Source organism: Callorhinus ursinus, unplaced genomic scaffold (genome assembly GCF_003265705.2).
Source record: "Callorhinus ursinus isolate GAN/ISIS: 27379988/994484 unplaced genomic scaffold, GSC_fseal_2.0 scaffold11, whole genome shotgun sequence".
Lineage (NCBI taxonomy): Eukaryota > Metazoa > Chordata > Mammalia > Carnivora > Otariidae > Callorhinus > Callorhinus ursinus.
This window is the reverse complement of record NW_027397073.1, coordinates 57708406-57721808: the sequence shown is the minus strand read 5'-3', so window position 1 is coordinate 57721808 and position 13403 is coordinate 57708406. Positions and strand designations below refer to the sequence as shown.

General features: G+C 40.1%; 1 protein-coding gene across 5 annotated transcripts in view; it reads right to left on the bottom strand.

Moving 5' to 3' along the window:
* Positions 1-13403, bottom strand: part of PTPRM (protein tyrosine phosphatase receptor type M) — an 817256-nt gene that overhangs the window by 101778 nt on the left and 702075 nt on the right. The gene's annotated exons all lie outside the window — the stretch shown is intronic.

The window sequence follows — 13403 nt, the reverse complement described above, 5'->3', positions numbered from 1 at the left end:
TCTTAATTATATTACCATTTTTCAATACTCTCTTAAGAGATACAAAGATAATTGTTTTTCTTCCCAATTGCTAACTGAAAGAAGGTGATTTTTGGTTGAAACTGTGAAGGTAGGGAAGCTATGACTTCATGCCTTCAAGGCTAAAATCTTGTAATAAATTCTGCCAGAGTTTTCTCTTCAGTTTTAATGGAGCTTAGATGTCCATTTATTTAAGGATTTGGCATTATTATGCCCAGGATCTTTAATCTTCATGTTATTAGTCAGATATATATTTTTTTCTATTCAAGTTATAATGAAAATGTCCTTTGGTATCAGTTGACAGGTGAAAAAAAAATCTGGGACTTTTATCTCCACTTTAGTTCACATTCCCTTTTATCCTTGTGTAGCCAAGTATATAAAAGGCAAGGGGAAGAAGGATGGAAGCAAGACGCAGTCAGTCAAACTGACTTCTCGTCTTTGCCACTACTCTTATACTTCTTGGTAGCAACTGGGAAAGAAGATGAGAAGAAGTAGGCCTAAAGGCAGAGCTGATGAAGAGAGCACCATTCTGAGATACTTTAAGGCCAGAGAATGTGGTGTCTGCAACTCACACCCTCAAACATGCCCAGGATGGCTTTCTAACCGAAGCTCCTAATTCCTGTCTCTCTTATACTATTTGGCCATCTTGGCCATTTCCAACCATTACCAATATTCAGTGATTAGTCTGTGGTTCAACAGAACCTATTTATTATCTCTTTCTATGGGTCCAGCTCCAGCTCATTAGTTAAGCTGCATGACTACTGCTGCAGGGGTAGGATACACCTGCTCTCAGACCCCACAAGGGAGACTCGCCGGTGGTATACTGCACAGGAGATGACCATGCCATGGATGGTACTCAGCTCATTCTAGTGTCTTAGCTACCAGCCTGGAAACTCCCTGAGACTTTTTAAAAAAATTTTATTATGGTATATTAATCACCAAACATTACATCTTTAGTTTTTGATGTAGTGTTCCATGATTCATTGTTTGCAATATAACACCCAGTGCTCCATTCAATGTGTGCCCTCTTTAATACCCATCACCGTGCTAACCCATCCCCCCACCCCCTCCCCTCTAGAACCCTCAGTTTGTTTCTCAGAGTCCATAGTTTCTCATGGTTTATCTCCCCCTCCGATTTCCCACCCTTCATTTTACCCTTCCTACTACCTTCCTTTTTTAACATAAAGTGTAATTATTTGTTTCAGAGGTACAGGTCTGTGATTCAACAGTCTTACACAATTCACTGCGCTCACCATAGCACATACCCTCCCCAATGTCTATCACCCAGCCACTCCATCCCTACCACCGCCCACCACTCCCAACAACCCTCAGTTTGTTTCCTGAGATTAAGAATTCCTCATATCAGTGAGATCATATGATACATGTCTTTCTCTGATTGACTTATTCCGCTCAGCGTAATACCCTCCAGTTCTATCCACGTCGTTGCAAATGGCAAGATTTTATTCCTTTTGATGGCTACAAAATATTCCATTGTGTGTGTGTGTGTGTGTGTGTGTGTGTGTGTGTGTGTACACACCACATCTTCTTTATCCATTCATCTGTCGATGGACATCTTGGCTCTTTCCACAGTTTGGCTATTGTGGACATTGCTGCTATAAACATCGGGGTGCACGTACCCCTTCAGATCCCTACATTTGTATCTTTGGGGTAAATACCCAGTAGTGCAATTGCTGGGTCATAGGGCAGCTCTATTTTCAACTTTTTGAGGAACTTCCATACTGTTTTCCAGAGTGGTTGCACCAGCTTGCATTCCCACCAACAGTGTAGGAGGGTTCCCCTTTCTCCACATCCCTGCCAACATCTGTCGTTTCCTGACCTGTTAATTTTAGCCATATGACTGCTGTGAGGTGGTATCTCACTGAGGTTTTGATTTGTATTTCCCTGATGCTGAGCAACGTTGAGCACTTTTTCATCTGTCTGTTGGCCATTTGGATGCTTTCCTTGGAAAAAGGTCTGTTCATGTCTTCTGCCCATTTCTTGATTGGATCATTTGTTCTTTGGGTGTTGAGTTTGGTAAGTTCTTTGTAGATTTTGGAGACTAGCCCTTTATCTGATGTGTCATTTGCAAATATCTTCTCCCATTCTGTCGGTTGTCTTTCGGTTTTGTTGACTGTTTCTTTTGATGTGCAAAAGCTTTATATCTTGATGAAGTCCCAAGAGTTCATTTTTGCCCTTGCTTCCCTTGCCTTTGGCGATGTTTCTAGGAAGAAGTTGCTGTGGCTGAGGCCGAAGAGGTTGCTGCCCGTGTTCTCCTTTAGGATGTCGATGGACTCCTGTCTCACATTTAGGTCTTTCAACCATTTGGAGTCTATTTTTGTGTGTGGTGTAAGGAAATGGTCCAGTTTCATTCTTCTGCATGTGGCTGTCCAATTTTCCCAACACCATTTGTTGAAGAGACTGTCTTTTTGCCATTGGACATTCTTTCCTGATTTGTTGAAGATTAGCTGACCATAGAGCTGTGGGTCCATTTCTGGGCTCTCTATTCTGTTCCACTGATCTATGTGTCTGTTTTTGTGCCAGTACCATACTGTCTTGATGATGACAGCTTTGTAATAGAGCTTGAAGTCTGGAATTGTGATGCCACCAGCTTTGCTTTGCTTTTTCAAAATTCCTCTGGCTATTTGGGTCTTTTCTGGTTCCATACAAATTTTAGGATTATTTGTTCCATTTCTTTGAAAAAAGTGGATGGTTTTGATAGGGATTGCATTGAATGTGTAGATTGCTCTAGGCAGCATGGACATCTTCACAATATTTGTTCTTCCAATCATGGAACGTTTTTCCATTTCTTTGTGTCTTCTTCAATTTCTTTCAGGAGTATTTTATACTCCTGAACGTTTTGAGCATGGAACGTTTTTCCATTTCTTTGTGTCTTCTTCAATTTCTTTCAGGAGTATTTTATAGTTTTCTGAGTACAGATTCTTTGCCTCTTTGGTTAGATTTATTCCTAGGTATCTTATGGTTTTGGGTGCAAGTGTAAATGGGATCAACTCCTTAATTTCTCTTTCTTCTGTCTTGGTGTATAGGAATGCCACTAATTTCTGTGCATTTATTTTATATCCTGTCACTTTACTGAATTCCTGTACGAGTTCTAGCAGTTCTGGAGTGGAGTTTTTTGGGTTTTCCACATAATGTGTCATATCACCTGCAAAGAGTGAGAGTTTGACTCCTTCTTTGCCGATTTGGATGCCTCTAATTTCTTTTTGTTGTCTGATTGCTGTGGCTAGGACTTTTAGTACTATGTTGAAATGCAGTGGTGATAGTGGACATCCCTGCCGTGTTCCTGACTTTAGGAGGAAAGCTCTCAATTTTTCGCCATTGAGAATGATATTTGCTGTGGGTTTCTGATAGATGGCTTTTATGATATAGAGGTATGTACCCTCTATCCCTATACTTGGAAGGGTTTTGATCAAGAAAGGATGCTGTACTTTGTCAAATGCTTTTTCTGCATCTGTTGAGAGGATCATATGGTTCTTGTTCTTTCTTTTATCAATGTATTGTATCACACTGATTGATTTGCGGAAGTTGAACCAACCTTGCAGCTCAGGGATAAATCCCACTTGGTCGTGGTGAATAATCCTTTTAATGTACCATTGGATCCTACTGGCTAATATTTTGGTGAGAATTTTTGCATCCATGTTCATCAGAGATATTGGTCTGTAATTCTTTTGGATGGGGTCTTTGTCTGGTTTTGGGATCAAGGTAATGGTGGCCTCATAAAATGAGTTTGGAAGTTTTCCTTCCATTTCTATTTTTTGGAAGTTTCAGAAGAATAGGTATTAATTCTTCTTTAAATATTTGGTAGAACTTCCCTGGGAAGCCATCTGGCCCTGGGCTCTTGTTTGTTGGGAGGTTTTTGATTACTGCTTCAATTTCCTTAATGGTTATAGGTCTGTTCAGGTTTTCTATTTCTTCCTGGTTCAGTTTTGGTAGTTGATCCATCTCTAGGAATGCATCCATTTCTTCCAGATTATCTAATTTCCTGGCACAGAGTTGCTCATAATATGTTCTTATAATTGTTTGTTATTTCTTTGGTGTTGGTTGTGATCTCTTCTTTTGCATTCATGATTTTATTTATATGGGTCCTTTCTCTTTTCTTTTTCATAAGTCTGGCCAGGGGTTTATCAATCTTATTAATTCTCTCAAGGAACCAGCTCCTAGTTTCGTTGATCTTTTCTACTGTTCTTTTGGTTTCTAGTTCATTGATTTCTGCTCTGATCTTTATTATTTCTCTTCTGCTGGGTTTAGGCTTTATTTGCTGTTCTTTCTCCAGCTCCTTTAGGTGTAGGGTTAGGTCATGTATTTGAAACCTTTCTTGTTTCTTGAGAAAGGCTTGTATTGCTATATAGTTTCCTCTTAGGACTGCCTTTGGTGCAGCCCAAAGATTTTGAACGGTTGTGTTTTCATTTTCATTTGTTTCCATGGATTTTTAAAATTCTTCTTTAATTTCCTGGTTGACCCATTCATTCTTTAGTAGGATGCTCTTTAGCCTCCATGTATTTGAATTCTTTCTGACTTTCCTCTTGTGATTGAGTTCTAGTTTCAAAGCTTTGTTTTCCAAAATATGCAGGGAATGATCCCAATCTTTTGGTACTGGTTGAGACCTGATTTGTGATCTAGGATGTAATCTATTCTGGAGAATGTTCCATGGGCACTAGAGAAGAATGTGTATTCTGTTGCTTTGGGATGGACTGTTCTGAATAGATCTGTGAAGTCCATTTGGTCCAGTGTGTCATTTAAAGTCTTTATTTCCTTGTTGATCTTTTGCTTAGAGGATCTGTCCATTTCAGTGAGGGGGGTGTTAAAATTCCCTACTATTATTGCATTGTTGTCAATGTGTTTCTTTGCTTTTGTTATTAATTGGCTTATATAATTGGCTGCTCCCATGTTAGGGGCATAGATAGTTACAATTGTTAGATCTTCTTGTTGGATAGACCCTTTTAGTAGGATATAGTGCCCTTCGTCATCTCTTATTACGGTCTTTGGTTTAAAATCTAATTTGTCTGATATAAGGATTGCCACCCCAGCTTTCTTTTGGTGTCCATGAGCATGGTAAATGGTTTTCACCCCCTCACTTTCAATCTGGAGGTGTCTTTGGGTCTAAAATGAGTCTCTTGCACACAGTATATTGATGCATCTTGTTTTTTTACCCAATCTGATAGCCTGTGTCTTTTGATTGGGGCACTTAGCCCATTTACATTCAGGGTAACTACTGAAAGATATGAATTTAGTGCCATTGTATTGCCTGTAAGGTGACTGCTACTGTATATTGTCTGTGTTCCTTTCCGGTCTTTGTTACTTTCAGGCTCTCTCTTTGCTTAGAGGACCCCTTTCAATATTTCTTGTAGGGCTGGTTTTGTGTTTGCAAATTCCTTTAGTTTTTGTTTGTCCCGGAAGCTTTTTATCTCTCCTTCTATTTTCAATGACAGCCTAGCTGGATATAGTACTCTTGGCTGCATATTTTTCTCATTTAGTGCTCTGAATATATCATGCCAGTCCTTTCTGGCCTGCCAGATCTCTGTCGATAGGTCTGTTGCCAATCTAATGTTTCTGCCATTGTAGGTTACAGATCTCTTGTCCCGAGCTGCTTTCAGGATCTCCTCTTTGTCTCTGAGACTTGTAAGTTTTACTATTAGATGTCGGGGTGTTGACCTATTTTTATTGATTTTGAGGGGGGTTCTCTGTGCCTCCTGGATTTTGATGCCCATTTCCTTCCCCAAATTAGGGAAGTTCTCCTCTATAATTTGCTTCAATATACCTTCTGCCCCTCTCTCTCTTTCTTCTTCTGGGATCCCAATTATTCTAATATTGTTTCATTTATGGTATCACTTATCTCTTGAATTCTGCCCTCATGATCCAGTAATTGTTTATCTCTTTTTCTCAGCGTCTTTGTTTTCCATCATTTGGTCTTCTATATCACTAATTGTCTCTTCTGCCTCATTTATCCTAGCAGTGAGAGCCTCCATTTTTTATTTTATTATTTATTTTTTATTATGTTATGTTAATCACCATACATTACATCATTAGCTTTTGATGTAGTGTTCCATGATCATTGTTTGTGTATAACACCAGTGCTCCATGCAGAATGTGCCCTCTTTAATACCCATCACCAGGCTAACCCATCCCCCCACCCCCTCCCCTCTAGAACCCTCAGTTTGTTTTTCAGAGTCCATAGTCTCTCATGGTTTGTCTCCCCCTCTGATTTCCCCTCCTTCATTCTCCCCCTCCTGCTATCTTTTTTTTTTTTTTTAACATACAATGTATTATTTGTTTCAGAGGTATAGGTCTCTGATTCAACAGTCTTGGACAAACAGCGCTCACCATAGCACATACCCTCCCCAATGTCTATCACCCAGCCACCCCATCCCTCCCACCCAGCAACCGTCAATTTGTTTCCTGAGATTAAGAATTCCTCATATCAGTGAGGTCATATGATACATGTCTTTCTCTGATTGACTTATTTCGCTCAGCATAATACCCTCCAGTTCCAACCACGTCATTGCAAAGGGCAAGATTTCACTCCTTTTGACGGCTGTATAATATTCCATTGTGTGTGTGTGTGTGTGTGTGTGTGTGTGTGTGTGTGTGTGTGTGTATATATATATATATATACCACATCTTCTTTATCCATTCATCTGTCAGTGGACATCTCGGCTCTTTCCATATTTTTGCTATTGTGAATATTTGGAGCCTCCATTTTTTATTGCACCTCATTAATAGCCTTTTTGATTTCGATTTGGTTATATTTTAGTTCTTTTATTTCTCCAGAAAGGGTTTCTCTAATATCTTCCATGCTTTTTTCAAGCCCAGCTAGTATCTTTATAATCGTCATTCTGAACTCTAGTTCCGACATCTTACTAATGTCTGTATTGATTAGGTCCCTGGCAGTCAGTACTGCCTCTTGTTCTTTGTTTTGAGGTGATTTTTTTCAGTCTTGTCGTTTTGTCCAGGGGACAATAGATGAAGGGGAGAACAAAATGTTAACAGGGTAAGTACGCCCCCAGAAAAATATACACTAAACAAATCAGAGGAGACCTCTCAGAAAGTGGTCTCTTTTCTGTTCAGAGTTGCTGCTATTCTTTGATTTCCTGTTGAGTTCATAGGTGTTCAGAATGGTCTGATCCCTATCTAGCTGAATTCCTGGGACCAGACGAAATTTAGGTCCCTACTCCTCCGCCATCTTGCTCCTCCTAGCTCCCTGAGACTTTATAGGGACTGCGTGGTTGTCATTGTTGTCATTTTAGAGCCTATGCCTCATGGTAGGAATCCCAATAATTCGTTATTAAGCGAATGAGCGATTGCAGTGTTTGGTGATAGTCTCAAGATAAGGCTTTACTTGTACATTTTTAGTGTGCGAGGGGCTCAAATACCTGGAAAAATCTGCCTATGTACAGTTTGTGAAGTCCACACCTTTTCTGTGACCTGATGTGTATTGATCCTGCTGTGACCGTATAGCTCAGAGCCCATCAGAAAATGGCTGGAAGAGAGCCCTGTCCCAGCACTGCACCTCTGGGACCATCCCCCCATGCAACAAAGCAGCAGGAGGACTCCCCCATTTTATGACATGCAAGAGAGGAAAAAATAACACTGTGGACATTAGTGTTACAGTTTTAAATTGCCTGTCTTAATTTAAGGTACCTTAACCATGGTCATCCTTGAGACCTTATGACCATAATAGTTTTTACATTATATTTATCATTTTGAGAAAACATGGCAGCAGACCAAGATCAGATGTACTATATCCCTATAGCTCTATTAATATTGTCACACCATATGCTGCTAATTGAAGGGTAAATACTGGATGATGCAGGACAAATAGAAGGAAAAAAAATTTTCAGATTATTAATAAATTAAGTCAATAGAAATACTAGCAGTAGAAATCACTAGTTAATTCCCTTAAGAACAAGACCATCAAATGATAAAGGATTTATTCAGACATGTAACTTCTATTCTGCTACGAAATATGCATTTAAAAATAGCTTCAGGGCTTTTAGAGTCATACTCTTTTTCTGAATAGTGTCTCTGTTACTCTATGAATGACAATTATTTTACCGTTGAGTAATAACTATTATCTGACTGCCCTCAACAATTTAATTCTACTTTGAGTGTGTTGTGATGTAATTGCCAATTTCAATTCCCTTGGGCTTTTCCTCACATCTAATAAAAGTTCTCAGGTTTTGTTTTTTTGTAGGAAGATGAAGAAGGGAACAGCCTCTGTGGGGGGCCTTGAAGTCTTCCAGGAGATTCATGGCCATGGGTGAACACTATCACAGGGCGTGTGTGTATGAGCGCATGTGTGTGTGTGCTTATGGGAGAGAGAGAGAGAGGGAGGAGTATTAACAGTGGACTAGGGGAAGAGGCACTTGTTCAACTAGTAAAGATAATGCTCCCAGGTCACCTGAGGCAAAGCCACATGAATCCCCTCCCTCTCTGACAAGAAGATGCTCTCCTTGTGATGTGCATGGGGGATGGTATGCACATCACAGCTGTATCTTTAGCATCTGTGACAACCTCAGGCCTTCCAGTATGATAGCTCTTGTTTTAACTTATTTGTATTTACTTATTTAAAATGTTTATTTATTTTTTAAGATTTATTGATTTATTCTTAGAGAGAGAGAGAAAGAGTGGGCGCCCAGCAGACTCCCTGCTGAGCATGGAGCCTTACCTGGGGCTTGATCTTATGACCCTGAGATCATGACCTGATTTGAAAGCAAGAGCCAGACACTCAAGCTACTGAGCTCCCCAGGTGCCCCGTGATAGCCCTTTCTTTTACGAATAGTTATTTTAATCTCATTGTTCTCATGTAACTGGTGACCAGGAAAAACAGACAGAAACCAACAATGAAATGATAACCGATCCCCTTACATTTGAGCAGGGCACGTAGCTCAGGGCATGTTTTCATAAGGTGGGGCCCAAGTGCTAACTCCAAGCACTTGCTACCGTGCACTTATTAAGTGCTTGCAGAATGAACAAATCCACTGTCTTAACTAAAGCTCACAAGAGTGGTCAGGCATGGAGGGCTGCCTCCCTGCTCTAAAAGCTGAGGGACATGAGATGCAGAAGGAATACCACCAACTCGTAACACACCAGCCTGGGTCAGACCTCCATGTTTTTTCACTCTTAATCCACTTCTCTTTCTGTACTACCCCTCCCCTGACAAAGACTTTCCAGGGGAAACAGCGTTACACCTACTTAAATATACATGGCCAACAACTGCTTTCCACACCTGATCACATCTTCTCTCTAAATGAAGGTTTCCAAGAGAATATGGAAGATGTCAAGTAAACGTCGTTTAACTGTTGATTACTTCTACAAAACAGGAAATTTTCTTATCTCCTAGAATAATGGGATCATGGCAGGGAAGCAGCAGCAGGAGAGCAGAAATGGGAGGACTTTCTTGCCATGAGCCTCCCCAATTCCCTACCCAGGAATTATGTGAATCACTTTTAAGTGGCAAAATGTTATTTTTTTCTTAAAAGCAAAACAAAACACAACAAAAAAGAGCTGCTCCAAGAAAAAGATGAAATGACTAGTGCCATCCATGGTTACCTGACTCCCTATGGACACTGCACCAGGTCTTGCATTTTCTGGAAGAGTTCTCCTTGCAATTATATAGCCAATCTCCCCATGAATACATTTGCAATTATTAGAACCACATGTCCTTATCTTTGGCTTGGAAAATAAGTAATATATTTATGGGGAGCAGCACAGAGAGAGGAAAAAAAGGCTTCCTGGATTGACCGACTTGGCTTTTGCTTCCTTTTGTTACGGTGCTATTATTTTTTATTTTCTAACATGGACCCGGTTTTAAGTGTTATAGCTTTTTGTTAGCATACATTGCCGTTTAAATTTCTAGTTAGAAAATAAAACTTTATCTACAGCTCTAGAGCCATTGGGCAGTCTAAGAAACTATGACTTGATACATAGGTCTTCCACACTGTGAGCCCTTGCTTTCCAGGTTTAGGAATTCTAAGCAAGAATAATCATCAAGGCAGGAATGCAGTTCACCGAGGCTATAGAATACTGCTTCCTATCTGGTCCACAGGGAGGCCTGGCATAGTCGTGTGACTCCACAGGCAACAGACATACTTACTTCCTCTACTCCACATTGTCCCAAGAGACTGAGCCTTTTTTTTTTTTTAAGATTTTATTTATTTATTTGAGAGAGTGAGGAGCAAGAGAGAGAGAGAGGAGGAGCAAGAGAGAGAGAGAACGAGCAGGGGCGGGGGGGGAAGCAGACTCCCTGCTGAGCAGGGAGCCCCATGTGGGGCTCAATCAAGAGAATATGGAAGGCTCAAGGACCCTGAGATCATGACCTGAGCTGTAGGCAGATGCTTAACCGAATGAGCCACCCAGGTGCCCCTAGACTGAGCCTTTCTGACTATCTGTAACCCACCTCTCTCTCTCTCTTTTTTGGCAGACCATGAGATTGACAGATAGTCCCTGATAAACCCACCAGTGAAACACATCCGACGAAAATTAAGTAATTTGGTTATGCAATCATTCATAATATTATGTCTTATTTCATATAACTTTCGGCTTTTAAATATTTTTTTCTTTATCCAGTTTTACTTAGATATACTTGATATACAGTACTGTATAAGTTCAAGGAGTACAGCACAATGGTTTGAGTTACGTATCTTGTGAAATGTTACTGCTGCAAGTTTAGTTAGCATTCATCAACTCATATAGGCACATAAATATCGTTTAATAAATTAAACAAATCAACACACATTTTATGTGACTTTCTTCTGTGGATGTTTTTCTTTGGGCAAGTTTCTCTAGCTATCCTTTTTTTTTTTTTTTAATCTTCAAGAAGGTCAAAAGTTTTATGTGTCCCTTTAAAATTACATAAATTGCCTGAATGTTCTGAGAATTCTACTCTGAACCAATATTTTTGGAATGTGAGTTATCACCACATACTTTATGTGGTATCTAGAGAAGGGCTGTTCCTATCAGATTTGTTGAAAGTAAAGCCACCGAGGTTTTGAATTTTCCTAGTGCTGAGAAAAAAGAAGTCCATTCCCTTACAAACATAGTGATGTGAAGGGGGCACCTGCACCCCAGTGTTTATAGCGGCAATGTCCACAATGGCCAAACTATGGAAAGAGCCCAGATGTCCATCAACAGAGGAATGGATAAAGAAGATGTGGTGTGTGTGTATATATGTATATACACAATGGGATATAACTCAGTCATCAAAAAAATGAAATCTTACCAAATTTGCAATGACATAGATGGAACTAGAGGGTATTATGCTAAGCGAAATAGGTCAATGAGAGAAAGACAATCATCATGATTTCATTCATATGTGGAATTTAAGAAACAAAACAGAGGAGCATAGAGGAAGGGAGGGAAAAATACAACGAGATGAAATCAGAGAGGGAGACAAACCATAAGAGACTCTTAACTATAGGAAACAAACCGAGGGTTGCTGGAGGGGAGGGGGGCTGGGGCGTGGGGTAACTGGGTGATGGGCATTAAGGAGGGCATGTGATGTATGAGCACTGGGTGTTATATGCAATTGATGAATCCTTGAACTCTACCTCTGAAACTAATAATACACTGTATGTTTAAAAAACAAAACAAAACTCCATTCCTTGAAGGAACCAGAGAATTCCTAAGCACATGCCAATGTCTGGCATCTGTCTAGGGGGTTCTCAGCTTACTGGCCCTTACATTTCCCTGTGTCTGAGACAAACCCTTATATTCAAGTTGAAGTACAACCTCCAACTCCTTCATCTCTCATCTCGTAGTTTTTGCTTGTTGGTTATGAGCAGGTTCACTAAAATCAAATTCAACCACAGGTGTGCTTTTGCAAAAGAGGTCCAATGAGAGAGAGCCAACATGATAGGTAAGGGAAGAGCAGCTAAAATCATTCTGTAGCAACCGATGACTTCATATCCTTGGGGCAGCCACATAAGGACAAGCTTGGGAGACAGACAATGACGGCCCACGCTCCCAGGACACTTTTCGTAAGAGGAATTTAAAATACAATGTGGACATTTAGGCAATATTTAGTGTTTAGTGCAGATTTTTAATATGCAGATACAATTTAACATGCCAATGATGGACTTTTTATTATGAAAAAACATTTTATGTATTTTGGGGATTTAAGTTAATGGTCTCACTGCACCTTCTGTTAGAATTTTCATAAATATACTTATGCTTTGACTCTACTTAAAATGTACTTAAAGTGTTTCCTCTGACTACCTTAGCTCATATAAACTGAGAAAAGGCAGCAAACCTGGGAACCACTTGGAAAGAGTAATAAGTCTCAGAAACAATAAAAGGGAAACCAGGCAAGCTCCAGTGAATACCAATGACTTCTCCACTTTAAGATGCTGGGCTCTCCATGGGCACGGAGGAGAAGGAAATTGAACATCCTGCACACAGTCATTTTTTTCTGAATGGGAAACATGTTTTTGTGATCCAATAACCTCCTCCCCCAGCCCACACACCACTATCATTTTCCACGGGATATAATTATACATCTCGGTTGCCCACCTCGAGAGAACGTTACTCCAAAATGATGCAGTCTGTTACAAATGCCACAGCTCCTATATATTAAAAAAGGAGAAAAAAAATCCTATTCAACAGAAAAGCTGCCAGGAAGAAAGGAATGCAGGTCAAGGCTGTACATCATGTACAGTATGTTTCCAGGCAGAGCAGGGTCAAATTTTTTTAGAAGCTTCTGAAATGGAATTTTTCCTCCCTTTCTCATATAAATAAAACTGGGCACATAAAATGACTGAAGCCATCACCCTGGAAGCTGGGAGATGAACTCGCTGGGGCATGCAAAGTCTCTAAACTTTCTTTGTTTTCTGCACATACTTCTTCTGGTTCTTCCAGGAGCTGCATTTTATTGGGGCCATATAAACTATTTATTGCTATCATACTAAGGCAGCTGAAGACACCTAAAATTGCCAGATGGGACACAGAGTGGAGTGCCGATGGGAAGGTGGCTCCAAGATCGGCCCCAGCGTGGTCTTTGGTCACTGTCGTTAGTCAGTATCGTGGACAAAAGCAGCCAGAGGGAGCCTGTGATGCTTTAAAAGACGTGAGGGTGGGGCAAAGGCCAGAATCTAGACACACAAGCTGTGCGATGTCTAAATCAACTGAAATCTAAATGTGAATACAGCTCGGTATTTTTAAAGAAAGCTGCTGATCAATCTCAGTACTTCAAATGGCCACGTTTTACTGAAACTTAGTCCAATTCCCAATTTTGTAGAATTTTTCTATTTTGCAAGACGATCCAGCCATGTGATGATCTCGGCAATAGTCATATTGTATTTCTTTACCTAACATCACTTTCTCTTTTTTTTTTTCTGTAAATAGGATTTTATTTTTTTTAATTTTATTATGTT